At 37.3% G+C, this 22,918-nt stretch overlaps 1 protein-coding gene and 2 long non-coding RNA genes across 5 annotated transcripts in view; 1 reads left to right on the plus strand and 2 right to left on the minus strand.

Annotated features, from left to right (window-relative positions):
* Window positions 1-895: 895 nt before the first annotated feature.
* LOC106784153 lies at window positions 896-3,513 on the minus strand. The gene is made up of 5 exons (XR_001381396.1): window positions 3,404-3,513; window positions 3,181-3,333; window positions 2,614-2,812; window positions 2,265-2,528; window positions 896-1,792 (listed from the first exon to the last, which is right to left on the minus strand). It is a non-coding gene; the product is annotated as an uncharacterized LOC106784153 (long non-coding RNA).
* Window positions 3,514-3,741: 228 nt separating this feature from the next.
* Window positions 3,742-8,289, minus strand: LOC106784085. Of its 3 annotated transcripts, none has more exons than XR_001381391.1 (3): window positions 7,805-8,289; window positions 5,389-5,562; window positions 3,742-4,714 (listed from the first exon to the last, which is right to left on the minus strand). It is a non-coding gene; the product is annotated as an uncharacterized LOC106784085 (long non-coding RNA). The 3 variants fall into 3 exon arrangements; XR_001381387.1 differs by having other exon boundaries at window positions 7,317-8,289; XR_001381389.1 differs by lacking the exon at window positions 7,805-8,289 and adding an exon at window positions 6,760-7,287.
* A 196-nt stretch (window positions 8,290-8,485) lies between these two features.
* Window positions 8,486-22,918, plus strand: part of LOC106783879 (thyroid receptor-interacting protein 6) — a 107,714-nt gene continuing 93,281 nt past the window's right edge. Inside the window, exon 1 of the mRNA XM_014742874.1 lies at window positions 8,486-9,452. The gene's annotated coding sequence lies outside the window, so the exon portion shown is untranslated. The remainder of the gene's footprint in view (window positions 9,453-22,918) is intronic.

Raw genomic sequence — 22,918 nt, forward strand, 5'->3', positions numbered from 1 at the left:
TAGGTTGCCACGGTCGAAATAAATTTCACTTGAAATGTGTAGAAGGGCAAAAGATAAGTAAGAGAGAGAGAGAGAGAGAGAGAGAATGATCTCCGTCCCTGATGGTACAGTTCCACATTCCTCATTCTCAACGGGTGGTTCGTTCCTCAAACATCTTCGTCTTTGTCTATTCTCTTAGTGATGCGATAGTTCCGTTGCATACTTTTTTTTCTGATCGATCACATGACCTCGTCATTCTGTATGATAAGATTGCCTTTAATCTGCCAAGAGACGGAACGAAACGAACAGCATACCACTCGTCGGTCCGACACGCGTCAAACTCTTGATGCGATTCCAATTGTAACCATCAATTTGAAATTCAAAATGACAAGCCGAGAAAATGACGTTATTACGGTAAGATATAGAGAGTACTATTACATTTTTTCGCGTCATATATTGTTGTTTGTTTTCGTTTTTTATTTTTTTTTCGTTCTATAAAATAAATATCCTACTACTTATTATTATTATTCTACCATCGAATTGAATTTTAATAATCCTAGCAATAGGAAAATCAAGTATACCATAGACACTTTTCGGTATTCCCTTCAAATCAAAATCCAATTGTATTTGAACAAGTAGAAATTCCCTAGACGTTAACGTCGCCTTCGGCTAGAATATTTTAAACGAATCACGCGATACGCCGCGTCTCTCGTCCATCCCTGGTTTCTAGACTCGTATGTTAATAACCAACCACCTTTTCCATAAAGCCAAAAACTTTAGATTCGTGACAGCGTATGGTAAAAATGACTCTCTACCTTTTTACTTTTGTCGAGGTGAGGGAGAAAAATTAAAAAAAAAAACAAAATGATAGGAAGGAAAGGGAAGAAGCGTGCGGCAGGTAGGTAGATAGGTAGGTAGGTAGGCGCGGGTGTCCGTAAAATTTATTAAAACCACAAACACAGCGGAAACGCAGCCTGATTTCTAAAGCGTTCTGTATTTTTCCAATTCCGGCTGGTGCATGCGGTTAATTACCTACATCTACCGGACGGAACGAGATGGCACTGTGGTGGTTGGATGGATGGTACTCTAATACGAGGAAGTGAGGTAAAATAAGAGATAAAAGCGTTACACTAGGAAATATTTCGAAACGTCGGCTGATCACGTCCCCGTAGTCGCGGACCCGCGCACGCTACCTCGCGTTTGCACGAGAAAACTTCGAAATTATTCTCGATTATTCAAATTCGCAACCCTTGCCGCGAGCTGTATGAGGGCCGATTCAAATTTATGCAAAAGTCCGGCAACGCGAATCTCCGTTCTTATTAATATGGATCAATTTGACGTTCCTCCTCTTGCCTTTCCCCCCCCCCCACACACACGTACGGCACTTCTCTTACTTTTTTATCTTCTTTTTTTTCTCACCGTGAAGCACCTCCTCAAATTGGACCACCTAACACTCCAAGGGATGCTCATTCAAACGACCTTCAAACTCTCACTTTTTTTCTCTGTCATCCTGATTTTTATGATTCTTCAAATTCCTTTTGAATGAAACGTTAAAAATGCAAGCGTTATCAAATATTTTGTTTTTTCTATGTAATCTACAATATATATATATATATATGTATACACATAACAGTGTGAAAAATACGGAATGTCCGTTTGATCTTGGTCCAGCGATGTCATCGACAAGTTCAATTGGCATCTTATTCAAACAATCCCAAGGATTCTGAGGAAACTCGAGCAAGAATGGTACTTGGGTCTACCCAAATCTCTGGATAACTGTTTAGTCTAACAAGGACTAACACCATTATCCTATCTGAAAATAATGATCATTCAACAGATAAATTTGGATTATTTATGTAAAATAAGTATAGAAATTTATTTCTCAAACTTAAATGAACAACAAAATATTATAAAAGCAAAAAAGATTATTTGTTTTTTTAAAAAAAAGAAGATTGATTTGATACACAAAAGAAATGAATGTTTTGAAAGTAGATAATTAATAATCATCTTTTGAAATTTAACGCAAAAGTACAAAAGTTACTTTCACGATTATGAGGAATAAAGGGAAATTCACGTGATAGGATGGGATCAGTAGCCTCTTTCGAGCGTGAGCCAACCAACGGTTTAAACCTTTTGCTACGGTCGTGGCACACACAGTAGAGAGAGTTTGCTGCACGCAAATGAAGAATTGTCAGCCAAATACGACTCGAGGGTGGTAAGGGGTGTCAGTAGGGGATGAATGGAGCGTAATACCGGGTCTACCCTGATTGTTGCCCTCCCTTTACCTTTCTCCCACAACCTCTCGAACCCATCGGAATTTCCAGTACGAATTTCCGCTGGTGACTGCGACGTCACTTCCGTCCCAGAGACAAGCAGAATCGTATCCCGTCTCTAACTCGTTCTCGTTTAACCTTCCCACACAATCCCAAACCCTTTCCCCCCACACTCTTAAATGATCGTATGCGATTCTACAAGGCTCAACTTGATCATCGCCTTCAAGTGGATCTTCCAATTTTATCTTGCGTAACACGAACTTTTTTGTTTTCCTTCTACAAAAAAAAAAATGAAAAGAAATCATTGCCATAGTAAATTCATTTTCTTCTCATTCAAATTTAATTTTTAACGCCTAATTACCTGTTCTCTTTCATCGTTGTCCTATTCAATTACCGCAACCAGATTTCGTTATCATTATAATTCCAAATACGTTTGTGGTCTAATTTGTCTTCGTATCTTTTCAAAAAAAAAAAAAAAAAAAAAGAAAAGAAATTTGTACACATCGATACTGCTTGCTAAAAGTTTCCCTTGTAATTTTTCCAACATGGTTTCTGCTTATCTGGAAACTCATTTGAATACATATTAAAATCTGCAGTTGTTTACTCGTTACTGTTGGTTACATACTAACTTTTCGAGAAAGTACATTTTCCAAAATGAATCTCAGCGTAAAGTGTAAAAATTATTTTCTAAATAATTAAGAGATTATTTGGAATTATTTACGTTTCGTTCAAAAAAAAATAATATAAGCCTTTTTAATTTTTAAAAGAAAGGATTATGTAATTTGATTTTTCGTCCTCGAGTGCAACATAGAAAAGAAAAGAAAAGAAAAGTAAAGAAAAGAATAGGGTGGAAGGAGAGAGGAACCATAAGGCTCTACCCCTTTGCAGCAGACATAAATAATAAAGCTGAAAAGGTAAATATAATTACCTAACCGTGTGTGTAACGTGCTTGTAAGCGTCGCTTTTGAAAGGCGCCACCCCCAGTCGACGTATCCAATGGCACAACGCGCCGACTCGAATTAAGATTTCAGTAGCTCCATTCCATAAGATTGCTCCGTCGGTCCATATAATCTAACTTGGACTACACCACAAAGTCCTTCATTTTTCTCGCCAAGAGTTTTTTTCTACTTTTTTTTTTTTTTTAAATTTACCAAAGCACGATAAAAGGTACGCCGACGTTGTTATTTTTCATTAATCGTTGACTCAATATAGAAACTTCCATTGTGAAATTGTTATTCTTAATAAGAAACAACCACTCCCGCAACCCCTAAATAAAACACACACATACATACATTTAAATCAACGAACTATTCGATTCTTACTCGAATGGACAGAGATACTTACACGTACAAATATATATATATATATGTAAATTTGATGTGCAAAAAGTTAACGATATTTTTTTATAAGAATGTTGACAAGGTAAATGTTAGCAGGAGCAAAGAAAGAGAGAAAAAGAAATTGAGAAGTTGGAGGGGTGGGTGGGAGGGTTTGCGGGTGATCGCGAGAAAGTACCCTTAGCTTTATTAGAACGGCAACGATCTATGATGCTCGATTCGCATAATGTACCTCCACGTATCTATCTACGTATGTAGGCATTATGTATACGGTGCTCTTCGAATAAACGAACGAAACGAAACGAAACGAAACGAAACGAAACGAAATGGAACGAACGAACGAACGCGCGTTCGAATATACTATTCGAGTATGTTAGTACTTCGGTAGCTTGAGTGTACTTTGAATATTCGCATAAGGTACGTAGGAAAAATATGTTCGACGTGAGTACGCGTATGTGGGGGCAAAGAAGAAAAGAGAAATAGAGAGAGAGAGAGAGAGAGAAAGCAGGTAGGTGAGGGGTTGGAACGAGGAGTAGTGGTGGTGGGTCTTTGAGATAATTGGCTCTCTTGATCGCTGGCCTCGTTCGAAGGACCGGCTTTCAATATTCCTGTTGGACTTATCCCTGTTGAACCTTTGCCTTTTCTTAACTTTTCGTTCCTTTCTCCATGAGCTATACGGATACGCGTCGTTCTTTTCGCGTCCCTCTTCAACCAACCCCCCCCTCTCTGTCCGTTCCACCATTCGGTCATTTCTCTCTACGTTCATCGAACGTTGTTGTTGTTATTGTTGTTCCCCCTTTTTCTTTCTTTCTTATTTTAATACTATTTCATTTTTTTCAAAAGAGTCACTTTCTTACTTCTCCTGTCTAGTCCCGTCCAATATAACGGCTAATAATTTAACGAATTTTATTGTTTCTCCTTGGCTGAAAGCAACCCTCTCCCCGATAGAGTTGAACGGTCCAAAAATCTTTTTTTCTCGTCCCCGATGTTTTTTCCGCAAACTTCCGAAAATCATTACGAAGTTCAACAGAATCCGTTCAGCCGATCGTAAACTCGTGTCGTAAAGGTCGCCAAAATAAACGCACCTTAGATGGTGGTAGCCTAGCGTAGGCGGATGTCATGTCCCTGCAAAATCATTGCCACTAAAAATCCGAGGTTTCCCCGCGAAAATTTATAACGCTCCTCGCATATCTATTCGTACTTTTTGCTCTTCTCCTCTTTTTCGTTCATTTTAAAAACCAAGAGAAATATTCTACATCGTTGTAGAATTCGAAATAGAACGACGAGTTACCGTCGTCTATCGACATTTTCACCGTTATAAGATTTGTGCGAATTGTCTGTCGTGTGTCTGTGGTGTCTGAGAAAATCGTACAACTGACAATTTATTTATCCGTACCGTAACTTTTGTTACGTCGTTTATCATCATAAATCGTATTGATAATGGGGAAAAAAAGATAAGGAAGATTTTTAAACAAAACAACAACAACAAAACACAATTGTATTAAAAATCAAAGCGAATCGAACAAAAGATTATGACACTCGTTGCAATTTATAAAACGTGCTGAACATTATATCGAAAACGTGCTAGTATTGTAGATATGAACTAAACATCACGTTTCTACGATCCAACTTGATGATAACTCTCATAAAAAGATATAGTTGAGTGTATACCGTTAAAGAGCGTAAAGGAATACAAACCAAGAAGAGACAGGCATACATATTTAGGATTACTCGATTGGCGATCTCTCCTTGTTTGAGAACCTGTCAGTCGATCGGTAACTATACAAAAACATACTTACACTCGCTCGTACGTGCCTCTCCCTGAGTTCCTGAAGGCATGGCTCGTCGTTCAGTCGGCACCCCATAGACGGTCGCAGGCGCACTTGTCAAAACTCTTATCTAAAGTCGCATCTACTGGTTAAGAAAAACAGCAAAGTTGAACCGCGGTAACTGGTCGAACTGGTGGTTAGGTCCTGGAGAGAGAAAAAAATGGAATAAAAGAGAGAGAGAGAGAGAGAGAGAGAGAGAGAGAGAGAGAGAGAAGGGGAGAGAATAACCGAGGAAGAAAACAATGGAGTATCCTCGAGGAACCTACGACGACACGATTGGCTACGTTTGGAAAAAAAAAGAAAACAAAAGAAAAAAGAAAAAAAGAACAATGGCGTGACCAAGCTCAGAGGAGAGGTTTCGGATAATTGCAGTGGATAGTTCGAAAAGGTGCCGACCATGAAGGGCTCACCGATCGGTACGCTTGTCACGAGGCGTTAGTATATCTATCGCAAGAAGCGAACTTCCTTACGACCCGAAAAGACTCGTTAAAAGATTTTAGGATTGTTTCTTTGTAATCCAATAAGGATAAGATTTCTCTCGAGAGGTCGAACACGATAAGGATCGACGTCAAAAGGAACTGTTTGTTCTCTTCGCCGACTGAGATACGCGGCATGTTTCAGGGGTAGCTGAACCGAGAACTGTCAAAATAAGCTACCTCAAAGTTGAAACTGAAACAGGAATGCGGTCGTTTGAAAAAGAAATTAGGAAAACCTGTTTGAGGAGGTATTTTAAATATTCTCTTTTCGTTATTCTACTCAACCATAAAGTTTAGTATTTTTGCAATAATATATTACATTTTTAATACCTATCGCGATATGTGTATCTTTAAATTTCCATTTGAATATTTCGGATTAAAACGTCAATCCTCTATTCAATCGAAAAATTTATTCTACGGTATTACATTGTTATATTGTATATCTTCAATAACAGAGAAAAAATAGCAATACAAAATGAAAAACAAATTAATGTTTGCACCGAAGTTAAAAAACAACGATAAGTTTATTGTATATTGTACGATTACGCGATGATAAAAGCACTCGCATGATTGCAGATAATCGTTAATCAATCAACCGATACACTCAACTAATACGCTTTTCTAATGTTACAAAGTATCTGATTAATTATTGTTTTAATGGAAATTAGTTAGCTCGGACGATCACAAACACCGTGAAACGTGAGAGTTTATCGAAAATTAAATTGAAATAAATACAATCAAATATGTTTAATTGAATATTTAACGAATTACCCTTTTTAACGTGAGGAAAAGAAATGATTTAATTTTCTACAAAATATATTCAATCTCTAAATGGAAAATACAATTTCTTAGAATCTTTACTTACGCTAAACATTTTCAAACGACTTTTTGTTAACTTATGAATGGGTTTTGTTTTTTTGTGAACGATTACTGTCCTGTAACTGTCACACTTGCGTTAAAGGTGTCCCGACTCTGGTGATGTCCTTATTGGCTTATAGAGTTAAGAAAAAGAAGAAAATAGCCGCTACGAGAAGTTAGTTCAGCACGTTTCTACGTAATTGTTCAAAAAAGCGACTCTCGATCGCATGCCAAGTTACCGTCGGTCCGAGACGATGTTCTTTTACCGGTTCATTCACCTGTCCGATAGCCTCAAAGTATCCGGTTGGCTCGATTAAGGAAATGCAACAACCGTAAAGAAGTTAACTCGATACGTGAAATGTCAAATATCAGATCGATTATATCAAACGAAAATTTCAGTTTATATTGCGTCGACAAAGAAATACATATGGCTCCGTTATTTATAAAACAATTCTAATCTGTGTTTACAAATCGATATCGTTGATAAAAACAATGATTCATTCAAACGGTTACTCGGAATAAACGTGTTTATTCAGCATGTTTTACTGTTTAAATGACTCTTACATTTCTTTATCTAACATACGAGGTAACTTTCTTCCAATTGATTAACAAAACTAGAGCATCGTTGTTAAAAGTTCGTCAGGACGATAAATGGCCTTTATTCGAAATCGTTCACAGTATCAGAGTACAGCATTTCGATTGATCCTTTCAAAATCGGAAGTTAATTAATTAGCACTAAAAAAAGAAAAAAAGAAAAACAAAGGGAGTTGATAAAATGTTTCTTTAATTTCACAGTTATCCTTAAATCGAATTGCTCCGATCGCAAATGAAAAGAATGAACGAAGAACCATGCTCGAGAAACGGGCGGGAAAGGAGAGCGTATTCGAACTGCTCAAAAGCGGACAACCTAGCGCGCACGAGTGGAAGAACATGAAAAAAGGAAGAAATAGGTAAAAAAAAAAAAAGGGGTGAAAGAAAGAAAGAAAAAGGGAGAAGGGAAAGGAAAAAAAAAGGGAAAGCACAATAACGCTCCTCGGCGATAAGTGACTAACCGTTGGCGACGTTGAACGTACGACGACGACGACGATGAGGACGAAGATTGGGGAAGGGAGTAGAGTGAGTATCGAGTATGAAGGAGAGGAAAAGAGGACAGGAAGGCGGAGCGTAATAAAAATAAGTAATTACTGCAAGTAATCCTTCTCCCTCTTCTCGATCCGGAGTAGAGAGTGTCGCGTCTCCCTCCCAGGTACCTCCTTCCCCACGCGAGAGAGTCGTTCAATTAACGGGAATACCGTTGTCCTTCCTTCACTCCTCTACCACCTTGAACCTCCCACTACCGGCGAGTCTTGCGGAAAAGCTCCCCGCGAAACCCGCGAAATGTTTCACTCGTGAAGTCGCGTGGAGCTGAACGTACCGCCGGAGGTGGCGTGTAGACCAGGCTAAGAGGAACTATCTTTCTCTTTTTCACTGACTACCAACGTTTCCCTGTCCCTCTTCCTGGGACGCCCCTTCTTCGCTCACGCCCCTGACGTTAACCCCACCAGGCGGCGTTAACGGCGCGCGACCCCCTTACCGCGCTCAGCAGACCCTTCTATCGTACCCCCACCACGGTGCTCTACTGTCGAGCTCGATCGCGTTCGGGTTTATTCGGCTCCCTACTTCCCCTCCTTTGCTCCGACAGACGCTCGTGAACGCGACGCGCGATACGGTGAGCTGTGGTGGGGGTATTGCCCGTAGCTCCATTCGCTCGTCGGACGTCGCCGCGTACGGATGTGCTCTTATCTGTTGTTTATTACACGCGAGCGATAGTGTATCATCTAAACGCGCGCGTTCATACATACACTTGTGGTGCTTCTACTTGTTCGATTACTTTCCTTTTTCAATACATCGAGTTCAAATCTTCTTTTATTCGACGATAAAAGATACAAACGAACGACGAACGAACGAACGAACGTACGAACGAACGAACGAACGAACGAAAGAACGAACGTGACGGAAAGTCAATGGTGTGTGTGAACCAGAGAGTTTAGTGTGACACAGTGCACGGATATGAATTCTCGAGACGACCGCCATGCATCTCCTTCGCCAGCGAAGGATCCTTCCTGGAGACACGGATTGATGCCACGGGATCGTTTCTACGGTGAAGAGCCACTCGATCGTCCTAACTTATCGTCCTGTTCAACTCGATGAAGAACGATTGTCCAAGGAAAAATACAACAGCTCACGACGGTGAGGGGGATCTGTTTTCTTTCAACAAGAAAAAATCAAAATAAAGAAGTACCTATATAATATTACGACAAACTCGTTCGCGCGCCTTTTTTTTTTAATTAACTTCTGTCACCTGCCTCGCCGAAGGGGAAAAAATAGCTAAATAGAGAAAAGAGATATAAAGACAGCGTGTGTTCTACGAGAAAAAATAGTGCATTACGATATCAATGATCTAATAAGATTAAAAAATAGTGGGAAAGAAAAACCAAAACGAATAACCCCAATTTTTGACGGTTGTGATTAAATACGGATCTTCTTCTAATTACTTTGAAATCAGGAATAGAGAAAAATAAAAAGAAAATAAAACGTGACACGCAAGTGATTGGACGCGAGAGGAAGATAAGCGCCTCGTAAGTTTTCTCTTAAGCGATTTTCTTCCCAAAGAAGATTGTGTAGGATCGACCAAAAAACCACGGCATGCCGTGGTTAGAGGTGAGCAACTAAGTTTATCTTTTTAAATATCGATAACACTCAAATAACACGAATCTTAAAAAGTACTCCATTTAAATAATACCTCGTTCTCATTTCAATATCTCTGCACGCGAAATTACAATGTCCGATAATCGATACAAACAATATATACTTTATATTTTCACTAACGTACAAAAATTGTAATTCAAAAATATAAAAAAAAAAAACACAACAAAACTAATTCTTTAACTGTTATCTCCGAACGTAAATGATGGTATACAATTTAAATATTAACGATAGAGATACATCTTTTAAATCGAGATAGAAAAATGAAAAACCTTCTTGTTGTTGTTGTTATTATTATTGTATTTTTTTTTCTCAAAACAATCTTAAAAGTCGGAATATCTCGACGCGACGAAGGAGTGAGGGGGGGTTCATTTCGAACGAAGAGCACGACGGTGACTGAATGAGAGGATGAGGAGGAGAAGGAGGAGGAGGAGGAGGAGAGAGAAGAAATTTCAGTGTAGGAAGCGTCTGGAGAGAGAGAAAGAGAGAGAGTGAGAGAGTGTCGGGACACGCAGGCGCGCCCATTCTCGCCACGTGCTCGCCTGCACTTCGTTCAGATTTCTATGCTGTTGTATGGAATAAGAAAGGTGTTAACTGTTTTTCTCTTTATCTACCTCTCTCTCTCTCTCATTCTCCTGTATTTTTCTCCTCTCTCTTTCTCTTTTCAATTCCCTCGTTCCCTTTCTTTTTCTTAAAAATCGTAATATACCAACGAACAAACGTGATATACACATCGAGAATAGTTTGTATATATTCTCTGCACACATACATATATATATATATATATATATATATATATATAGGGGTAGATAGAATGCGACGTAGCGAGTTGGAGTTCGCTACGTTGGCAAAACAAGTAGTCAGTTACGTGAGTGCTGGCGAACCGCCAAAGAGCTTTGAAGTTTCAACGTTGAGCATGAATCTCTTTTCCCTTTCTTTTTCTCTACATAACTAACCCTTTCTCTCTTTCTCTCTTTATTTATCTATCTATCTATCTATCTATCTATCTAACTATCTATCTATCTCTTTCTCTCTCCATTTATATCTCTATCATTCTATCTCTCTTTTTCGTGATATAACTTGTGGTGGGGGGGGGGGAACACGCTCAACTTATTTTTCCCCCACTTTCCGTCTTTCCGTTCTCTTTTCTGTAATTCACGCGGGGTATTGCTGCCATATCGCCTTTGTGGCGCGTCCAATTAGCTTGGCCTTCATATATATATATACATATGTATATACCTAGATGCTGAGAGAGAGAGAGAGAGAGAGAGAGAGAAGTATAACTTACGTTCAATGAAAGTGTAATTAGAGATTTTATGAAGTGCATATGCCAACCTTCGATTCTTGAAACTCTTCTGAATCGCATATAGGACCGATCGAATGAATGCTTATTACTTTAATTGATAAAGAACCTAAACTATTTTTTTGTTAAAATCCTTTTCTCTCTCTCTCTCTCTCTCTCTCTCTCTCTCTCTCTCTGCAATCCTTTCATTCACTGATTAATCTCATTGAAGAGAGAAGGATTCGTATATTATTTCGTTATTGTAAATGACGTAACATTAAATTAGTCATTCGTTTCGTTATCGTAGAACGTCATGGCCATGAATATAATATATGATTATGCCAATCGATATTAAAAAACGAGTTGAAGATATCTGTTGTATATATTGTTGGGTTAGTGCAAAAGTGGCAGTTTGTAATTAAACGAGGACCTTATCGTAACAGGGTTCTATGTAGGTTGCTTGAATGTGTATACGGGAATGAATTAAAATGTAAATATTTGATTAAAGTTAATCCCAACCAGGTGGGTAGACTGGTATAAAAGAGACGGAGAAAGAAAGACCGGAATAAGGGTGTGTAAGAGCTCGTACAAGAGAAAGAAAAAGAGACAACTGGAGGGAAAGTGAAAAAGGAAGGAAAAAAAGAAGCATAGAATTAGAGAGAAAGAAAGAAAGAAAGAAAGAATGAAAGAAGGAAAGAGAAAGACAGATAGACAAAGATAAAGAGAAAAAGAGAGAGAGAGAGAGAGAGAGAGAGAGAGAGAGAGAGTTAAAGAAAAGCATGGTGGTAGTAGCCCTAAGGGGTGCTTTTTATTGCCGGTTTTTATTAGCTGAGTAGGTGTAGTCTGTTTCTCCCTTCGCAAGGCTCTCTCTCTCTCTCTCTTTCTCTCTTTGTCTTTCTCATATACCAGTATACACATATATACATCCTCTATTCGAGTCCACGATGCAATGAAGGAATGGCGAGGCAGAGGGTTGATTAAAATTACCGTTGCGTCAGGAATTACCCCGTGATATTGAAAATTAAATTAATACAATACAATACCCCATCCCATTTTCTGCTAGCCGCTGAGACTAATTAGTTATATTATGGTAATTAAAAGTTAAGTATACCTACGTATCTAACTAAAGAATTCGTTGGCATACTGTAGCATTGTGACGTATACATTTTCATAATTTTACTGCTCTTTACCAAATTTCTATTTGTAATTCTCTCTCTCTCTCTTTTTTTTACTTTCTTTCTCTTATTTTTATTTTAATTAAAACTTACGAAAAAAAAAAATTATCCTTTCATTTGTTTAATTCAACATTATTCAGCATAAAATTGTAAAGAACGCGAGCTAACCGTTATGATTTCTTAGGCCAAGGTTTTCTTCGAGCCAACAAAAAAATAAAAAAAGATGGAAACACAAAAAGTATAGCAATGAGTAGTAGAAGCGTGTATATATATATATGAGAGAGACAGAGAGAAAGAGAAAGAGAGAGAGAGAGAGCCAGTAACAGTTTAAAATATAACTGTTGGCAAAGAGAAATGAAATGACATTCGCATAATGTATCGCATATATAGGACATGTAATCATAGCGAAGAAATGCATAAACGAGATAGCACTAAAGTATATAGCGAGCTAAGAAAGATGCTATATCAATTATTATTCACGCCAATTTATTAAAAAGGACTTTGCTTGGTGGAAAGCACACATCTTCACAATTCTTAGTAGTCATGTATATTTTCGCTTTCTCATATATTCGTCGACCGAATTCAATACTTTTAGATGGCCCTTCTTCCCCTCCTCTCTCCCTTTTTCCCTTCCCTCTCTCTCTCTCTCTTTATCTTTCTCTTTCTCTCTCTCTTTCTGCCAACCTGACAGATAAGTTTATAACTATGTTATGAATACGCTTCCTTTCATAAATTATCGAAATGCTTTCAAGAAATTGTAGGATGCATTAGCTTACATTACGGTACTTCCATTACATTATGAATATTACTCCGTATATTGATGAGGAGGAGTGGGGAGAAAAGCAGGGGTAGCGATAGTGGTGCTAGGAGGGAAGAAGGGAAACACGGCATAGAGCCACGTCGTATTTTATTATTCCCGATATTTAAAATAGTTCGTGTTACCCGTGATGATAGTTATTACTATATTAAAAAAGATATTAACAAAGACAAACATGATTATTTAAATATGCGTCAAATAATAAATCGTTTTTCAACATTATCAACAATTTGTTAAAAACGCCAGCAACAAACAAAATAACAAATATATATATATATATGTCCTTTTAAGATTTTCTTTAAATAATTCCAAATTTATACGAAAAAAAAAATAGTTAAGCCACATTATGCATATTTTTTGTTTTTTTCTGTTTTTTCTTATGCATAAACTCAACCCCATCCCCATACACGCGCGCGCACGCGTACATACAAACTCTTTCAGACTTTCTTCGTTATTACTAGGTGGGATGCCTTGATGCATTAACTTGAATACATCCATGAATATTATTCCGTACTTTGGCGAGTACACTCAGAAGGCGATGATTGCAATGGTGGTGGTGGTGGTGGTGGTTGTAGCAGTGGGGGAAAGAGATGCTTCGGAGATGTAAGAGAATGGAGTGGGGGAAGATTGGCGAGGGGTCGGCTAGTATATAAGGTATAAGGTAGTCCATTAGCGTTAATATTATAAACGTTAGCTGCCCTCTGGCCATCCCAGTACATGCTCGCGTGCGCATGCGTGGTCGTTTTCACAAACATACACACACACGCTCACATAAGTCTACGAATGCTCGGCTCTCCTCCCTACACACATACACACACACACACACACACACACACACACATACATATACATTCTCTCTCTTCATCTTTTGTATATACGTCTAACTCTCATACAAACATACATTAATATAAGCTACACACACATATACACGCTCGTGCAATACATAGACAGTTATACGTGGTCAGACTTAGGCGCGCAAGCATATATCGACAAATATTACGCGAACCGTACGTACACCGCAGCTCTTAGGTGTTCTGTTACCATATATTATCCCCAGATCTCTACTCTACACAGTGACCGGATTGAGATCTGACACCATTTGTTACGGCCCTGGTCGATGGTTTGGTTTATATTTCCTTCAATATTGGCTTCTTTCTCTATTAATGATTTATGTATATATATATATATATTATAATAAATTTAAATGCTAATTAATTTGTTCGTTATAAATTCATTTAGATTAAAGATCTGAGTATTTTCTTATCGTTAAGCGATAAAGATAATAATTGGAAAACGTTATTTATATCTTTATCGTATGAATTTTAAATAAAGAATACATTTAGTGTACCTCATTTCTACGTTTATTACGTATATTAAGATTGTATTTATATGCATATATATATATATATATATATATATATATATATAATATACATGTATTCACATATACACTAATGGCTATGTAAGAGGCAAGGGTCTAAAGGTACTTCGATTCAAGAGGATTTTGCTAATCCTGTGACGAGGATGGTTTTAACGGTTGGCCAAAGTGCAAAATGGAAATATGGGGTTTCTATGGGTTAGACGTAGGATGGAAGAAGAAAGGCCAAAAGAAACTAATGTCCATAATATATTTCGATATACCTGATCTTCGACTGTTTGATCGTAAAAGTAATATTGTTAGAAATATTATATGAATTTTGATTTATGCATTAACATTTGTAATTAATCGAAATATAAATTTTCCGTTATATATATGACCACCTTGGGGATAGACATAAATGGAATAATAATCTACTGTGTCACATATATATATATATATATATATGTATTTGTTATATTCGAAAATAAAAAAAAAAATAAAAAAATCTTACATTAGTTTCGCGCATAAAGTATAAAGAAATATTTGACGTTAACAACCATGATAATATAAAAGAAGTAACCGAAAGCACGTAAAAAGCGTATCATCATCGAGCACATAACGAAGATAGGAAGATGAAAAATAGAAGAAAAGCAATCGTCGTTAACAGATCTTCGCTGCTGGTTCCACATCACGTTGTATAACACCATTGTTAATACGAAAAAGGATTGGTCGCCTCCGTTTCTTATCTAGCACAATATACTTAAGATGTCGACTCGTACACCATCTCGTTCGTTTCATAGACACATTCGCACACAAACGCATATATATACACGTTCACGATCCTCATAGCAACCCCATCTGTGCTATACCGAAACATGGTGGTTACCTACCCCTCGTCGTACGGTACGTTCCACGAAAGTCACTACTACTACTACTACCACTATTACTACTAAGAGAGAAAAGAGAAGATAGAGAAACGAACGGTATACTACTGGATTGAAGCAAAAGAAATAAAAAAAGAAAAAAAGAAAAAACAGAAAAAAGGATAGAAAGAAGTGGATATGTACGATGTTACTACTCCTTTCTAACATCCCCCCGAAGAAAGTAATAACATTAATTGGTATAAGTTCGAATCGGAGCGAGCTAGTTTTCGATAAGGGGCAATTTTCGAGAGAGAGAGAGAGAGAGAGAGAGAGAGAGGGTGGGTGGGAAGGTCAATTTTTCCTCGGCTAAAGTGCTTCGATCTAATCGAGAAACGCTTTCTCCTTCTCTCTCTTTCTTTCTTTCTCTCTCTGTCCCTTTCGTTCTTTCGAAGAGACGACCAACCATCGTCACGGGGTATGGTGGGGAGATGGATAGGGTAGACAAGGGTGCCTTTCTTATATTATGCTTCTTCCTTGTTACCTCCGCAATTAATTGTACGCGAGAGGAACGTTCCTCTCGGATTATGGCGGGCGGGTCTAAAGAAAATAGTCGAGGATCGTTCTTTTTAAAAAGACGTTAATTAAACATCGTCGCGGGTAAGAGAAAATTTTCAATTGCCGAGTCATTCACATTGTTGGAAGAAAAGAGAGAAAATGAGAAAAAGAGAAAGAGATAAAGAGAGAAAGAGAGAGAGAGATAGTGGAATGGTTGGTTAGATCGAAAGGGGGAAAATAAAGAAAGAAAGAGAGAGAAGGAAGAAACGCGCTAGCTAGCCGGCTGTTATCCTGTCGCGAGCTGGAGATACTCGGACGAGCAAGGATCGGTGAAATTCGACATCGATTTCCCAGCAATTTCGCGAGAGTCGAGAACCCCTGCCCAATGTAGAATCCTAGGATCTCCTCTGACGTCTGCTTAATTAATTACTATCCGCGGTTTTAATTAGCCGGGGTTCCTGTCTTCGTTCTCTCTCTCTCTCTCTCTCTCTTTCTCTCTCTCTTTCTGTTTCTCCTCCTCTCCCCTGTTCTTCTTCTACCTCTCTCTTTCTCTCACCGTACTCTTTACCCCTCTCTTTTCCTCCTCTACCCACCATTACTCTTCCTCCGTTCCCTCTCCGTCCCCCTGTTCACTCCCACTCTTCTGCATACGCATACATTCAGAGACGCGCATGCGCTTCAGTTCTCATATATATATATATTTGCTGCTGTTGTGTGTGTCTTTCTTCCTCTGTTTCTCATTAGTTTCTTCAATATTCCTTGGAAAATATTTTATTAGTTTAACGTTTATATTAAACGTTATTTAGTGTGTGTGTGTGTGTTTAATCAAATAACGAATAATTTTTCTTTTTCTTTTTTTTTCTTTACTTCTAGATTTGTTTTATATTTAATACAATATTTTTCGTTTTGTTAATAGATTATTGCAATAATATAATATATTTGAATGTAATATAATTCGAAGGATTTTTCTCATTGAGCACCACTTGTGTTACGAGAGATCTTCCGGAATAACAAGTTGGAACTATTACTACTATTAGTACTAACTACTAACTACTACTACTACTATTGCGAGACTGACATGACTGTTTATTGTTCTAGCTATGTTTTTCAATGGAAGCAAAAATAAAAAACGTCACACGTATAAGCCGACAGGGCAAATTAAGAAATAGTTCTTAATCGCACAAGGCATGCCCTCTACCGATTTCTTCTGCCTGCTTTCGTTTTTAGTTGTTTTTTGTAACTATCTTTCGTTAGATATTTTTTGTCTATTTCTTTTTTTTTTTTTTTTTTTAATTCGCGACTAATTCCAATTCTCGTTTGTTATTTATTTTCATTTTGTTTATGCGTTCCCTCTCCGGCATAAGTACGTCTATTACAAAAAAGAAAAACAAAAAAACATGTATTAAAATATGCAAACAATGTAAATAATTGCGCGACAAGTTCACGTTTTTCCATGCATATTGGAGAGAATACATATGTGTGTGTGTGTGTATGTGCGCGCGAGAGGAGAGAACATGTAAAAGAAATAAAACCACCGATTTCAATCGCTCACGCAACATAAACCCAACACGTGATAAAGTACCTTCGTTTTTATACGAAATTCATGGAATCAAGGAAATTTGCAGAAGAAGAAGAAAAAAAAAGAAAAAAATAATAAAAAAAAAAAAAAAAAAGAAAAAAAAACAACGAAGATAACGATTAACGTTGGTAGGAGGAAATCGTCTTGGTTGGTAGGAGTTAATTACCTTATCGTTATATACCTACGAGTGACGGTATTATACAACGGATGCCTATCTTCAGTATAAAAATTAAAAATAATAATAAAAAAAAAGAAAAAACAAGAATAAAATATATAAGGAAGAGGAAAAAGATGGGACGGCGATGTTGCAGAGGGGGGCAGGGAGGAGAGAGGAGAAAAGCAAAAAAAAAAGGAAGAAAAATATACTACGTTTACTTCTCTTGTGGCAGCCGCACGTTCTGTACGACGTGCCTTCTGATGACGGAAAATGACTCTCGATGATGCTTAAATCGTTTCACTTTTTTTCTCTCTCCTCCCCGCCCCAGCAACGTTTCACTCAAGACATGCTATTCGATATAATTGGCGGTAAATTAAATCGAAAAGAAAAGTTAATTAGCCGATCATACTACGGTTGCGTAAACTGAGTAATCTGTTCTTCTTTGATATTGAATTCGCTTCTCTCTCGCTGATGTGAGTCTCTCTCTCTCTCTCTCTTTCTGTTTTATTTGCTTTAAAAAATAAACAAAGTAATTTTTGCACAAAGAAATTTTTCTCGTATCTCGAAACATTAGAATATTATATATATAATTATTTTTTGTTAAAATTGAAATAAGATTTCTAAGATTAAAAACAAGTAAAATCGTATCCCGTGGCCATAATAATCGTTGGGCATAGTTCGAAGAAAATTTGCTTTTACTTAAATTACTCTTTCTCTTCTCGTCTCTATTGAAAAGGTAGTTACTAAAGTAGTTAGTTAGTAAATCAACAACACTTCGATGAAAGTTACGTGGAATAGCGTGATTTCATTTTCCAACGACTTTACGTTAATTACTTAGTCAAATCTTGATATATACCACCACCTATCTTGAATTTCGTTACGTTTCAAATGATTTTCATTTAATCTAACTAAATTTTATATATATATATATATATATACGTTTTCACTTAAACGTATTTTAAATGGTTAAATGAACGTGTTGAGTGTGTGTGTGTAGAACCGTTGCCGCCGATGTGCATTGAAAATCACATAGTAGGTACGTATAAAACCATTTACTACCATCACTTGATTGATGTTTTTTAAATTAATTTACATCCATGTCGTCCTCGTCCTCGTCCTCGTCTTCATCGACCTCATCGTCCTCATCGTCGTCGTTTCGGTATTGTACATTCATTGTGCCGTATAATAACGACCATCGTTTTCGATTTAAATTTATAGACGTTGTTAAAATAAAAAATGCAAGTTACGTACCATTTGCCACTATAACGTGTGCCTGTGTGCGCCTGCTAGGGTGGGTGGGTAGGTGTTGGGGAGGGGGTGGTTAGGGAGACGGGCAAGCACACTCGTTCGCTAGCTAGCTTGCGGTAATTTATGCATGCTTCGAGCGTTACGTTTATTGGGACGCAGCCGAGAATAAATAGAATTTCTCACGGACACGGCGGTGGGTTATATCGTACGATATTTTTCCGAAGTAAAAGTTTCTACTGTCGCACGCTCCTTTCGGGCACGCACGTTTACGCCTACGCACGCACAAACCTATCCTCTCCTATCGGCTTATAATTTTGTATTACACACAAATATATATATATATATATATATATATATATATATATATATATATATATATGTTTGTTTGTTACCTACGCATATTTTTGAACATAACCATTTATGTACGCGTACAACGTGCCGTATCTCTTCAGCTATTTTATAACAACGCCAAACGCCCGTAGAAGAGAATTTACGTTAGATTAACTAGGATTCGTGCTAAATTGTTAAAAAAAGAAAAAGCTCTTGCGGAAGGGTACCCGCGGAACTTTGACGTTTGTATTTTACTTTGTTTCTTTTTTATAACCCCTTGTCTCATTTTTACATAATTTAATTATTATTTTATTTTTTTGTTTTGTTTTATTTTTTGTATTTCACTTCGAATCAATTATATAGTAAAAACAAAAATCTCATTTCGACGAATGAAAACTAGTTGGAACGTCAAATTGGAATTACGAGTTCGAGAATAGAAATAAAGAAGGTAGTAATGGGTAGAGGTACCGCGTGCGTTGGCCGTAGGGGATGACCGGTCGGTGCAACAATGGAGAGACAATGTGTTTATTGTCGATTAGCGAAAGAACCAGACGGGCTTTTTACGAGAGCAAGAGTCAAGGCGGTCGCGAAACGGTGGGCAGAGACGGCAGCTCGTTTACAACCGAAGAGAATCGGGGCCCGTGGGCCGAATGACCCTCTTTCTCTACCCCTCCCGTTTGATTCTCTCTCTGTCTTTCTTTTTATCTCTGTCTTTCTTTTTATCTCTTTCTTTCTTTCTAACTTACCTCGACTGACTGTCTAATATTTGCAGTAATTCTCGTATTTCTCAAGATTGAATTATCTTTCTTCTTTTTTTTTTTACGTATACGTATCTTTTTTCCATTTCTCTCTCTCTCTCTCTCTCTCTCTCTCTCTCTCTCTCTCTTTTACTTTATTTCATTTTTTCAATTTATTCTTACGATTGGTATTCTATGGGTCGTTGTCCTTAGAAAAAAAAAAATGAAGATATCGGTAGAATGAAATTTTCAATGAAACTAAATAAAAGAAAATTTTAACGACCCAATTGTCTGTGTGTCATTTCGTATCTTTTACTACTATCGTCGTAGAGGGAATAGATGTTTGCCTGAAAATTGAAAAAAACAAGAAAACGGATACAGGTGTATCTTGAACACCTATGAACGAGGGACACCTGAGTCCGTAATTATTTAGAGAGAAGACGATGCCAGGGATAGAACTTTCTACATCGGGAAGCTTTAATTGCATCAAATTCGATTAAACCGATACACCGGTCGCAGAAGGTCTTCTTAACGTCTCAACTATAATTTGAAGGTCTTCCCGATTGTCTTACAACCTGTTGGCTCGTCGATACTTCTTCTTATCGCTTACGACAAAGATCTTTTATTTACGATACTTTTAGTAACAACTAATTACAATGATAATTATAATGATAAAGAATATTAAAAAATAAAAAAAACAAAATAATGAAAATATATATCATTTATAAGAAATAAAATTTTCTATCGATGTTTCTATTACTTTTTTCTTCTTCTTTTTCTTTTTCTTTTATAGGAAGGATATAAACGGAACGGAGAGACGTTCTCTCGTGTTCAATAAATTTTCATATCATTCGTTTTGGTGATATCAATATAGAAAACTTCACGTAAGCTTGATTTTTACGAACCTGCGCGCGTGGTATATTTTATCGGTAAACGAGCTAGGACATGCTACGCAAATATAACTAAACTTCTTTTACCAAATGTTATTTTCACATCGAGAATAATATCGATAAGAAAGAAAGAATTGCATGTTACCATAGTTATTTTTATTTGTTGATATTTTAACAAATATATTATTACAAGAAAACTATACGTGAATTTGTATAATCTATATAATACATCATTTTTCTTACAGGAACTGCGATGATATTCAAAATAATTGTTAAACAAAAAAATACAAATTATAGTAACCTACTATTTATCATTATACGATATTACGAAAAAAAAAAATTATAATAATCGAAAAAAGAAAAAGAAAAGGCCGGCGCGATAAGATCACCCAATATAGATAGAAAGCAGACTCTCAAGGAAGAGAGAGAAAGAGAGAAAGAGAGAGAGGTCTACGCGACAGGCAAAAATTTAATTAGCAAAAGCCCGAAAATTAATTGCTTGCACCGTCTTATTGTGCTTCGTCCCCGTCCCACCGTCCTGGAAGCGTTACCGGGAGACCCACAGCGTCTATATACACTGGGAATGTAATATTCACAACAGCCTATATCCAAGCCAGCAGTCAGGGTGCCCACCTCTTCCTTCTACTACTCCAGCTTCGCCACGGTACAGTAGGTACACTCCTACATAGTTCCCTGTCTCTCTCTTTCTCTATTCGTCTCGGGGGTTGAGGTTGAGAGTTGGGGTTGGGAGTTGGGTGGTGGTGGTGGTGGTAGTTGTATGCCTGGGGCGTTTAGACGAAGTACTTCAGTGGGGGGGGGTTACCCAGGATAGAAGGAAGGTGGGGGTGAAGGCTGGGAGGGTAGAAGGCAAGGGGGTGCAATATGACATTATTAATTGCTCCACAATGCCACCGCCATGCAAGCACCACCGGGACACACCGAGCACAGGAGGCTTTCTCCTGTAGCCGACCAATCGGCGCTCGTGCGGTCGGTCGACTACGACGGAAATTTCATTAAGTGGATTCTTATAGACGCGGTTTTGAGATTAACAATATGATATGTGCGCGCTGCCGTCTCCGACATCGCCACCGCCTTGCCACACCACCCCGTGAGATATTAGATCGGAGAGCCCGTTCTATATAACCTAACCTCTCCTCCTTCTTCTCTCTCGTCATCCTTTCTCATGAGTACACACACCATGCCGCTACTTTCCAGAATAACTGCCACCATTTCTCTATCTTCGTTTCACCGGGATTTAGTCTATATCAAGTTTCATCTTTATTCTATCTATATATTTTAGATAGTATACTTCGTTTTCATTCATATCAAATAACATTATTTTATTATGATCAATTATTATTCTTTCTTTTTGTTTTTTGTTTTTTTTCTTTTCCATAATTGGTATTAAATGTTCAATTAATTTGGAATTTCGCTTTTCGATTTTGACCAAAAGTGAAATTAAATCAAACGGGCTAGACATTTTTTTCTTACCTAACGACGGCTACAGTTGGTCTACCAATTTCGAATTAAGTTAAAGCGAGACGTGATTTATAACCCCTGGCAACATTTTTCTCAATATAACACGGCATTTCATTTGTAATGAAAGTTCATTCCAAAACGAACGCTAGTTACATCCGATATTTCATTATCATGATACCCTGACGTATAGAATCAACGTCTAGTCCATCTCTTTATTGCGTTAACGTGACGGTCATTCTGTCTTCGTTTGATCGACCATTTACCATCGTTTTCTTTTCATCGGAATAAGAACTTTTAGTATAGGAAAATAAGTAGGATGGGGCTTAAGGTAACTTGTTATATGCGAGATAATGTTCCTAGGTAAGCGTACTTTCTCATTAAAATATGGGGAAGCTTTCACAAAATAGAAGTGAAAGACTTTGATTTTGTCTTTTTTCGTTTTTTTTTTCTTTTTCTTGTTTTTTTTTTTTTTTTTTTAAATAGCTCCAATCTCTCGTACAACCTAAATTTTAATCGCTATTATAGCAAAGGTCGAGGTAAATGCGGCGGCATCCATTAACGTATCACCCTGATGAACCATTAGTGACTCGAAGCGTGGTGGTAAAAAGCGTTGCTTAAGCCACTGAATTGGAACGGGTTGTGGGCGAGCGGAAAAGTGTTTTAGTGTTGCAAAAAGAATTTAACTAAATTTAGGAAGAAAGAAGATTTAAAAAAAGAAAAAAAAAAGAAAAAAAAAGAAGTATAATATCAAGCGTGAAATATATCGAACAAGGTTTCCAATATAGATAACGTTGAGTCATTTTATTTTTAACATTATTACTAAGTTTACTCTTAGGGAAGTTGTTTTTTTTTGGACGGGTTTAATTAAGATGAACACAATATTTATCCGTTGAACGTTTCGTCTCTATTTGAGACTTCCTCAGCAACTAAAATTATTTATTATGACATA

The sequence above is a fragment of the Polistes canadensis genome, unplaced genomic scaffold, assembly GCF_001313835.1.
Source record: "Polistes canadensis isolate GaletaPanama2010 unplaced genomic scaffold, ASM131383v1 scaffold_0, whole genome shotgun sequence".
NCBI lineage: Eukaryota > Metazoa > Arthropoda > Insecta > Hymenoptera > Vespidae > Polistes > Polistes canadensis.